A 10,394-nucleotide genomic window follows, 5' to 3' on the forward strand; every position below is an offset into this window, starting at 1 on the left:
CGGCTCAGGTCATGATCCCAGCGTCCTGGGATCAAGCCCCACATCGGGCTCTCTGCTCAGCGGGGAGCCTGCTTCCCCCTCTCTCTCTGCCTGCCTCTCTCCCTACTTGTGATCCCTATCTGATAAATAAATAAAATCTTTTTTTTTTAAAGATTTTATTTATTTATTTGACAGAGAGAGATCACAAGTAGACAGAGAGGCAGGCAGAGAGAGAGAGAGGGAAGCAGGCTCGCTGCTGAGCAGAGAGCCCGATGCGGGACTTGATCCCAGGACCCTGAGATCATGACCCGAGCCGAAGGCAGCGGCTCAACCCACTGAGCCACCCAGGCGCCCCAAATAAATAAAATCTTAAAAAAAAAAGTATAGAATCAGCCACTCCTCACAATATTGGTGTAGCATTTTCTGCCCATGGGTCCTGTCCCCCTGCTTTAAGAAAACCACCTTTTTTGCACCAAAAATGTCCCAAGAATTCTATCCTAGTCTTTAAAGATTTCTTTTTTCATTTGAGGGAGAGAGAGAGAATGATTGCACATGCTGGGGAGAGGAGCAGGGGGAAGAGGGAGAGAGGATCTCAAGCAGGCGTCACTGAGCACAAAGATAATGTAGGGACTTGATCTCACAACCCTGAGATCACAACCTGAGCCGAAACCAAGAGTCGGATGCTTAACCGACTGTCACCCAGGGGCCCCTCTTTATTCCTATTCTTATACAAAGTCGTCTGTCTTGGGCACAGGATGGCCACTAAAGTGACTAGTATGGCTACCAATCTTCAGACTCCCATGGGAGGTTTCCTCCGCCTTGGGTCTAATGTGACCCTTTTCCCATCTCTGGTCCAACTGCTTCTGGCTACGGGACCTCCGCTGGGAGCCGGCCAAAACCAGTACGTGACTGAGTTAAAACCCAACTAGAACCATTTCCTAGGGAAGTCAGCTATAAAGACTATATGTATTGGAATGTTGCTTAGACCATGATGGATTTCTACATTTTCTACTATTTCCTGTCGATGTCCTCTACTACGTAAATTACAACATCAGGTAACTTCTGCTTGTCAAACTTTTGTAGTGTGTTCCATGGGTTAAAAAACGGTAGGTTCTTCTTGGCACAGCATGGCAAGGCAAGGCGCGGCATGGTATTTTGGGCCATTCACCGACTCGCATTTGTAGGCTAGGATGCAACTGGGAAGCGGGTGGAGGGGGGAGGGGAACACCAGCATCCCTCCTACAGGGTGGGGTGGTGATCACAGCAATTTCCTTAGAGGGACACCTTGGGTCATTTTGACACCATGTGATATATCCCACGTGGGACAACACTGGGATTGGGGTGGGGGAGAGAGGATTTTCTTGATCATGAACCTTTTCAGTTCTTTAAGGACTCTCCCTTGCGAAGCCTTTTTACCCACTTGGAAACAATCTGGATCGTAGACTTCAGAAAGAACTGATCTTCTGTGACACTGCGTGGCCTCAGTCCTCCTTAGGAGATGAGGAGGGCGCCTGGGTGCCTCGGTTAAGCATCTGACATCGGCCCAGGTCATGATCTCAGGGTCCTGGGATGGAGCCCCGCATTGGGCTCTCTGCTCAGTGGGGAGTCTGCTTGTCCCTCTGCCCCCTCCCCACTCATGAGTGTGCGTGCATGCTCTCTCTCTCTCAAATAAATGAAATCTTAAAAACAAGAAACAAAAAGCAAAGAGATGAGGGAAAATGGCCTGTTAACGGGGCATTAAACTTCAGTACGATCTATCTGTTAGATCTCTTTTGCAGGAAACAGGACAAGTGGATGGAGGTACCCTATGCCCAGGCCTTCACGGCCCTAAATCAGGACCCTGACCTAATGGCCTCTTGTAGAATGTGTTTGGCCACTCAACAATCTAGAAAACCCCTTCCCCACATATTGGATGACGACTGTCTGAACAGGCTTCCTCCGAATCAGCCCAGGTTGCTGGACAAAATACGAGCCATCCCTGAGAAAGGGGACACAGACTCTCTCTCACGGTTCCTCCTGATAGCTCCAGACTATATATGGGGTCTTCTCACTCATTCATTGCCAGGCTCATGGCTATGATCATTGGAACTAGCTGTCTGTCTTGGGATGGGGACTTTAAGGAATATTCCCAAGCAGCTGCCGAAATTCCTTTTGTTTTGGGGAGGTTCCCTGTCTTCTCCAGCCGGACAGGGACTGCCTATTTCCATTTGGTGGTGGAAAGAAAACCTGTCTTTTTATCTGTCCAAGCTGATGGAAATGACAGATGAGAATCTGTCTTTCTCTGCCCTCTGGGCTTTTGTCCACCTCCAGCCTTCCTGGGGGCACCCTACCTCTTCTGCCTTCCCCTCCCCCTCCTCCTGTTTCTGCCCCACCTGGGGTGTGGCCGGCAGAGGGGGCTCCTAGACCATCCTCGCTGCCTCCTAGACCATCCTCGCTGCCTCCACCCACACTGGCTCCTGCCCCTCCCCTTGCTGTCCGGGAGCCCAGAGCAGCCCCTTGGACTTACACCGCCCCCTTCCGACTTCCCCACCTCGGGCCCCAGGTAAAACTCGACAAATGGGCGCCTGGGTGGCTCAGTGGGTTAAAGCCTCTGCCTTCAGCAAAGGTCATGATCTCAGGATCCTGGGATCAAGCCCTGCATCAGGCTCTCTGCTCAGCGGGGAGCCTGCTTCCTCCTCTCTCTGCCTGCTTCTCTGCCTACTTGTGATCTCTGTCAAATAAATAAATAAAATCTTAAAAAAAAAAAAAGAATCTGTTCTCCTTGTAACATGACACCCTTGGAAACATGGGTTATTTTTCCAAGGCTTTGACTGGAATGTTGTATTTGAGAGAGACATGCATAGATTCAGATGTGACCAGACAGCTCTAAGGAATTGAGGCTGACCTTACAAAACACGGAGCCAATAGAGCCCCTTGGAAATGTTGGCCTGATACCTTGCTTGCCGAGATCCCAGCAGCCACACCAGGTGAGTAAGGAATGTCATTTCCTGGTAGGTACAGGAGCCTCAGGCTCTTTGGGAAACTTGGGAAGAGGAATCTGCCCCAGTTTACAGGTACTAGAGGCATGTCTGATGATAAGCACTTGGCCTGTCTTCTGGCCTAGAGAGGCTACTCAAAGTTCAACCCAGATTCCTTATAAAACTTCCAGCAAAGCAGATTTTAAAGATCCATGTGATCACTCACTATTCTTGCTGAGCTTATGTAAATAATTAGGACAGGTTTGTTAAAATTGGACTTTTGGGGACGTCGGGTGGCTCAGTCGGTTAAGCATCTGACTCAGGTCATGATCTCAGGGTCATGAGACTGAAACCCATGTTTAAGTAGGTGTGGAGCCTACTTAAAATTCACCCTCTCCCTCTGCCTCTCCCCACCTCTCTCTAAAAAAGAAGAAGGAGGAGGAGGAGGAGAATAGAATAAAATAAAATTGGTCTTATTAAAAATAAATTAAGGGGTGCCTGGGTGGCTCAGTCAGTATGCATCTGCCTTCAGCTGAGGTCATGATCCTGGGGTTCTGGGATCCAGCCCCACATCAGGCTCCCTGCTTGGTCAGAGGCCTGCTTCTCCCTCTGCCACTCCCCCTGCTGTGGTCCCTCTCTCGCTGTGAGAGATAAAATAAAATCTTTTAAAAAAATAAAATTAAAATTGATTTTTAAAATAAATCAAAATTGATTTTTTAAATGAATTAAAATCTTGATTTGGCTATCTTTGATAAAAAAATGAGGGTGATTATAGAGGGAAAATAGGTTTCCATAACGTCTTTGTAGATATTAGATTTTTAACACCATTTTCTGAATTCTTCTGGTTTCCTCAAATATCTAGGGAAAGGAACACACAGACCATATCCTCCCTACACCCGGGCTGACAGTTACTAGCAACTCACCCCACAGAAACCCAGGAGACATGGTTTATTTCAAGGATTTCAAGTCTAATACAGCAGGGGGGCGCGGTTAACTCCCAAATGGAAGAGCCCCTACTGGCTCTTTTCCCACGGCCGTAAAATGAGAAGGCCATTCCTCACGGGCTCCTGTACCAGCAATGAAACCTGCACCCTCCTCACGGGAACGCAGAGTGCGGGCTAACACGCCTTCTGACTCCTCGGAACCTTTGGAAGATCTCATACTTCTCTTCAAACAAAAATGAAGGGGGCACCTGACTGGCTCAATGGGTTAAAGTCTCTGCCTTCGGCTCAGGTCATGATCCCAGGATCCTGGGATCAGCCCCACAGCAGGCTCTCTGCTCCGCAGGGAGCCTGCTTCTTCCTCTCTCTCTGCCTGCCTCTCTGCCTACTTGTGATCTCTGTCAAATAAATAAATAAAAATCTTAAAAAAAAAAAAATGAAGGACTCAAGGAAAATTCTGGTCCATGGTCAAAGGTCTTTTTTATTGGGCTTCTCTTTCACTTAATAATATTAATCTTCTTCTTCTTTTTTTCCCCCCATAATGTCTCCCTGCCTGTTGCCAAGACTTCCCTGACCTAATATCCTGCCGACAGAGGATCCTTTCCACTCAGGGACATTCAGCTGTGTTGTCTAGCTCGGACTGGCTGCCTCTGCCCTTGGTAACTCCTGTGTATACAAAAATACCCCAGGTGACCAATGTTGACCCAAAGGTAGGGACATCGCTGCGCTCCTATTCAGCAGGAAGAAATTACAAAAGAGAAGACCTTCCTTCCTCTGCAACCCTAAAGATTTAAGGGTCAGAACCGCTCAGCGTGGGGCGGGGGGAGAATGAGGAGAACAAAAGCCAGAGAAATGAAGCTTAAATTACATCTCCTTACAGCCTGCAGCCATTGCTGAATTCCCGAGACAGGCAGAGCGTGACCTTCCTCAAGGAACTCATGGCTGCCCTCACGTTGACGTTTTACTAGACATGAAAACCAGCCTTATCTCGACAATGGCCAGACCTCCAAGGTCCTGTAGACCCTGCTCTCAGCACACAAAAACTCCTGAGGAACTCACATGATCTCTAGCCCCCCTTTCCTCCACAGACTTAAAAGTCTAGAATCAGTGACTCCTCACAGTCCTGGTCCAGCATGTTCTGCCCATGAGTTCTGTCCCCCTGCTTTAAGAAAACCACTTTTTCTACACCGAAAACTTCTCAAGAATTCTTTCTTGACTGTTCCATCCCGAACCCCACATCAGATCACAGCATCCCACTCTGTCCTTTCTTTACCCTGCATGACTTTTCTCCATGACTTGCCACCACCTAACAGAGCAAAGAAAGTACAGTTTGCTCCCCTCCCTCCAGGGAGCCGCGAGCCACTGTTTTTTTTCTTCCCTTTCAGTATTTGCTGCAGGTGGACTCACGCCTGGCCCATAAAGGGGCTTCTACACTAGCAAAATGAGCATCGGGACCATGGCAAAGGGCATGCAGCCTTTAGCACACACCCTGTCAAATCTACACCGCAGCCCTAGGCATTAGGTCGCTTGTTCTAGAGATGGGGAAGCTGGAGCTTAAAGGGGCTGCCTGTCTAGCCCACGGCTGCAGCGGTTCAGAGGCTGCAGAGGGGCCAGGGGTGAAAGGGGGACTAACGCCACAGCGCATGCTCAGAACCAGGACACTGCCCCCCCCCCCCCCCCCCCCGCCCCGCCAACGCTTTCCAAAAAAGCCTAGAGACGGCTCAACCCTCAGGTTGGAGTCCCCACCCGGACCCCGGGCGCGTCTGTCCATCCATGTGCTCCTCACCTCTCCCACCTCGGTCTGCCCCCTGGACACGCCCCCCCCATCCCTGCCCAAAGAAGGACATCAGAGCCTCCCTCCTCTTTCTACCCAAAGAACCGGCGGTCACTTTTCCTGGCCTCCTGGGCCCGTCCTCCGGCGTCTGTCCTCCTTCTCCCCGTCGGGCTTGAACCTGGAGGGGACCTCTGGCGAGGGCTAACGAACGACCCGGGCGGGTAGGGTAGGGGGGCGGGGGACGGTAGAGAACGCACCGCCCAGCGCCCGCGGAGCCTGGAGGGGCACGCGGTGGCTCCAGGAGTCCGGAGGGCGGCCACCGGGGGCCGCCGCGTGGGCTGCAGGGCGCGGGCGGGGCCATCACCCCGAGCGCGCGTCCTCCGTGAGGGTCCCCGTCCTGGCGCGCCTCCAGTTGCGAGGCTCGTGGCCTTGTGCAAGCTTCTTGCACGTGCAAGACAGGCGACACGGCTGGCTGTGGGGTCCCCCTGAAACCCCCTCCCGTGGGGCGTGCTGGGCCCAGTCACAGTACCCTCTAGGCTGTTCGCACCTGCCAAGCCTTTGCCCACGCTGTTGCCCATGGATCCCTGCCAAGGCTTACCGCCCCTTCTGTCCAGACAGTATGCTTTTCCCTTTGCAGACAGGGAGAGGAAAGAGCGCTTGACCTGGGATCAGAAGACCTGTGATCGCCAGCCTTTCCGCTGCTGTGTGCCTTAGCAAGACCCTAACCTCTCTGAGCCTCGGGCTTTTCATCTGCAAAGGGGAGGCTGTAAGCTTCCTCTACTATCTCACTGGTTGCTGTGAACCTTTAACAAATCAATGCCAAAGAACTTTTTTTAAAAGTCTAAAGCAATTCTTGAACGAGGGGGTAATTATTACTTGCTCCCTGAATCTGCATAGCTAACATCACCTCCTCAATCTGGTGGCTTGAGCCTTTTGTTATTTAGATCTTGGTGCTCAAAGCGTTGACTGGCTTCAAGGCAAGATGGTCAGATAACAATTTAGTTACACCAGCTCCCTTAGCCGGTTTGACTTTTTTTTTTAAGATTTATTTATTTATTTTTAATCTTTTAAAGATTTTATTTATTTATTTGTCAGAGAGAGAGGGGGAGAACACAAGCAGGCAGAGCAGCAGGCAGAGGCAGAGAGAGAAGCAGGCTCCCCGCCGAGCAAAGAGCCCAGTGCAGGACTGGGTTCCAGGACCCTGGGATCATGACCTGAGCCGAAGGCAGCGGCCCAACCAACTGAGCCACCCAGGCATCCCTTAAGATTTATTTAAAAGAAAACTCCACCCCCAGTGTGGGGCTCGAACTCAGGCTGCAGAAATCGAGAATCAGGTGCTCCACTGACCCAGCCAGCCAGGTGCCCCTGCATGGTTTAACTTTTTTCACTCTTGTACTCTCAGCCTTCCTGTGTCTGGAAGGTTCTAGAAAATCATTGACAAAGGTATGATCATGACGTGGATATATAAAACCCATCTTATTTTTGTGTTTGCCAATGGTCCAAATTCATGTTTCTTTTTTTCTCTTTTCTTGGCTTTTTAAGAAGTGATCAAATAACAACAACAAAACAGTTGATCAAAGTTCTCTCCCTCGCCAACCCCCACGTCCACCCCACACCCAACACTGTCTTGGAAATGACCCAGTCTATTTCTGTTTTTTCAGTGGTTCTCCAAGACGGCAAAGTCTAAAGTTAATGCAGTGTTTACCTGCCTTCCAGACAGAAAGGGACTCTATAATACTTTGTGCCTGGCCAGCCCCTCCTGAAATGTACCAGCATTGTTTTGAACACTAAACCATATGTTTACTGTTCCCTTTGTGTATATCAGATCTTCTTTATGGAAAAATGTCCTCTTTCCACAAGAAGGTTCTTTAGATGTTTCTGTATTAAAGGTCTGTTGGTGATAAAATCTGTTGTCATTTCTCTGAATAGACCCTTGTTTTCTTCATTCCTTCTTTTTTTGTTTAAAGATTTTATTTACTTATTTGTCAGAGAGACACAGCGAGGGAGGGAACACAAGCAGGGGGAGTGGGAGAGGGAGAAGCAGATTCCCCACTCAGTGGGGAATCAGATGCGGGGATCCTGACCTGAGCCAAAGGCAGATGCTGAAGGACCGGGCCACTCAGGGGACCCCATTTCCTTCATGCCGGAAAGAGAACTCATTGTACACAGTTGTGGGTCTTGGGGAATTTTTTAATTTTTATTTTTAAATTAGCTTTTTAAAGTAATCTCTACTGTCCAACATGGGGCTTGAACTCCAGACCTGGAGACTGAAAGTAACGTGCTCTACTGACTGAGCCAGCCAGGAGCCCCCGCTTTGGGGATCCTAGTGTTCATCTCTGGTGTTCTGCACCATTCATTCTATATCTGTTTTGTTTTTTAAGATTTTATTTATTGACTTGTCAGAGAGAGCGTGAGAGACAACACAAACAGGGGAAGGGGCAGAGGGAGAAGCAGACTCCCTGATTAGTAAGGAGCCTGATGGCAGACTCGATCCTAGGGCCTAGGATCATGACCTGAATCCAAGGCTGACACTTACCCGACTGAGCCACCTGGGTATCCCTGTTCCTATATTTGTTATAAAGTATTGCTGTGTCCTGGAACTGTGCCAGGTAAGCAATGCTGAACAAAGTGCTAAGATGAGAACTAGAAATGTGGATTTCTTCTGTTTGGGAAAATTCCCTGCCATTATTCCTTTGCACATTGCCTCTCTCCCAGGGGCCCCTTTAGAACTCCCACAGAGTTATGTCGGAACTTCTCATGCTCTCCCTTGTTTCTTACCCTCTCTTCTTTTGTGCTTTTTGCTCAGTTCTGAGTAATTCCTTCAAATATATCTTCAAGGCTGCAGATTCTCTCTTCTGCTGTATCTATTCTATGAATTAACCCCAACCATCGAGTCTCTAACTGTTCAGCTGTAGAAGTTGTGTTGCTTTCCTTTTAAATTCTACCCGGCACCGCACTCTCCGCATTGTCACGTTCTGGCCCTAAAATCAAGAAGTCTCCACTTGCCCTTGGCCCCATCTCCTCTTCGGGGGCCTGTGTCCCAAGCTGCGGAATAAGGTGGATGTAGGAGAAGAACTTTCACATTGTGCCCCAGGGCCCCGGCCTCAGAGTGGCGGTGGCAGTGGGGGGCTCTGCCAGACCCGCTCTGTTTTATACCCTGGGTTAGATTTCTTTTGAACCAAGGGTTTGGAAGGAAAAACGTCTGAAACCGCTGGGCTACGGGAGCTCTAAGCTCAAGTTCAAGTCTGTGAATCTGTGTATAGATCTTCGCTATGATAATGTTTTGTATCACCTGTTGAATCTGTCAATCGTCTTTAGATTCACAGGTATGAACACAAGCTCTCGACTGCCTGGAGAACGGGGCCCTCAGGGTTCTGTGGTGGCCAGTGAAGACAACCCCTGTTTTACTTCCTGACCATTTTTTCAAAGCTTGTAGAAAGCACTTAGTAAGTTATTATAGAATTGATAATGGATGAATACATGGACAGTCAGAGTGGTGATGGGGCTCAGGACATGCTCCCCTCGAATTCTGGCACTGTGACATACCCAACGTCTTAACCTGAGCGTTTGAAAAAAATGGCAGAAGCAAGAAAGTCACTCTGACCCCACTCCCCGTCCTTTCCCGAAACAGGTCTGGAATCGCCTACGTGAAAGGTGTTCTCCCTGTACCAGGAGGAAAGAAGATGATTCTTACCACCAGAGACAGGGAATTTATAGCCAAGAAATCTGTATAAACAAACCTTGTTAATTTAACCCTTATCTTCCTGGTTATTTCTTCACCATTCACTACCCCAGGCCAGACCCCTTTGTCTTGTCAATTCCTTTTTTTTTTTTTTTTTTTAGATTTTATGTATTTGACAGAGAGAGAGCGCGCAAGCACAAGCAGGGGGAATAGCCGAGGGAGAAGCAGACAACCCACCGAGCAGAGAGCCTGATGCGGGGCTTGATCCCAGGACCCTGAGATCATGACCTGAGCGGAAGGCAGACGCCTAACTAATTAAGCCACCCCAGCACCCCTGTCTTGTCAACATTTCACACATTTATTGTTTCTTTGTGTGAAAGTTATAAAAGCTCCTTGGTCTCGTCACTTCCTCGGGCCTTCCTTCTCTTGGAAGGAAGGTTCTCGTATACGTGTACAAGTTTGAGAAAACATACATGCTTTTTTCTCCTGTTAATCTTTGTCGGTTTAATTTTCAGACCCAGCCAGGGACTCTAAGAGGGCTGAGGGAAATTCTTCCCTCCCCTACACTCGCCACCCCCCTCCCTCTCTCTGAATAATTAACCCGGTAAACAGGGAAGGAGAAACACTGATGTTACACAGGGTCAGACTTCACTAATCCTTGAGTCAGGCACTGTGAGTAGCCCCACTTTTCAGATGAGAAAACTGAGTCACAGGTTAAGAGACTGTCATGTCTCTTACCCAGCCAGTCACGGGTTGCAGTAGGGATTTGATCAAGGCTTGCTGGCTCTAGGGCTGGTCTGGAGGGAGGCAGGGAGAGTTGGAATTTCCAGGCTATCCTGGGGACTGACTCACAGGATGGGCCTAAGGCGGGGGACCCCTGCAGGTACCGATGGCTCTGGCCCAGTTTTGGCCACCAGAAGACAGTGACCTCTCCCGGGACAAGGGCTTGCCTCTGGCTCCCTCATCTGGGAGGCTCAGCTTTGTGGAAACAAGAAATACAAGATTTGGAAACTAGCCAAGGGGCTTTTAGCCCTCACCGACAGAGACCAGAGGCACGAGGA

Source organism: Meles meles, chromosome 1, assembly GCF_922984935.1.
Source record: "Meles meles chromosome 1, mMelMel3.1 paternal haplotype, whole genome shotgun sequence".
Lineage (NCBI taxonomy): Eukaryota > Metazoa > Chordata > Mammalia > Carnivora > Mustelidae > Meles > Meles meles.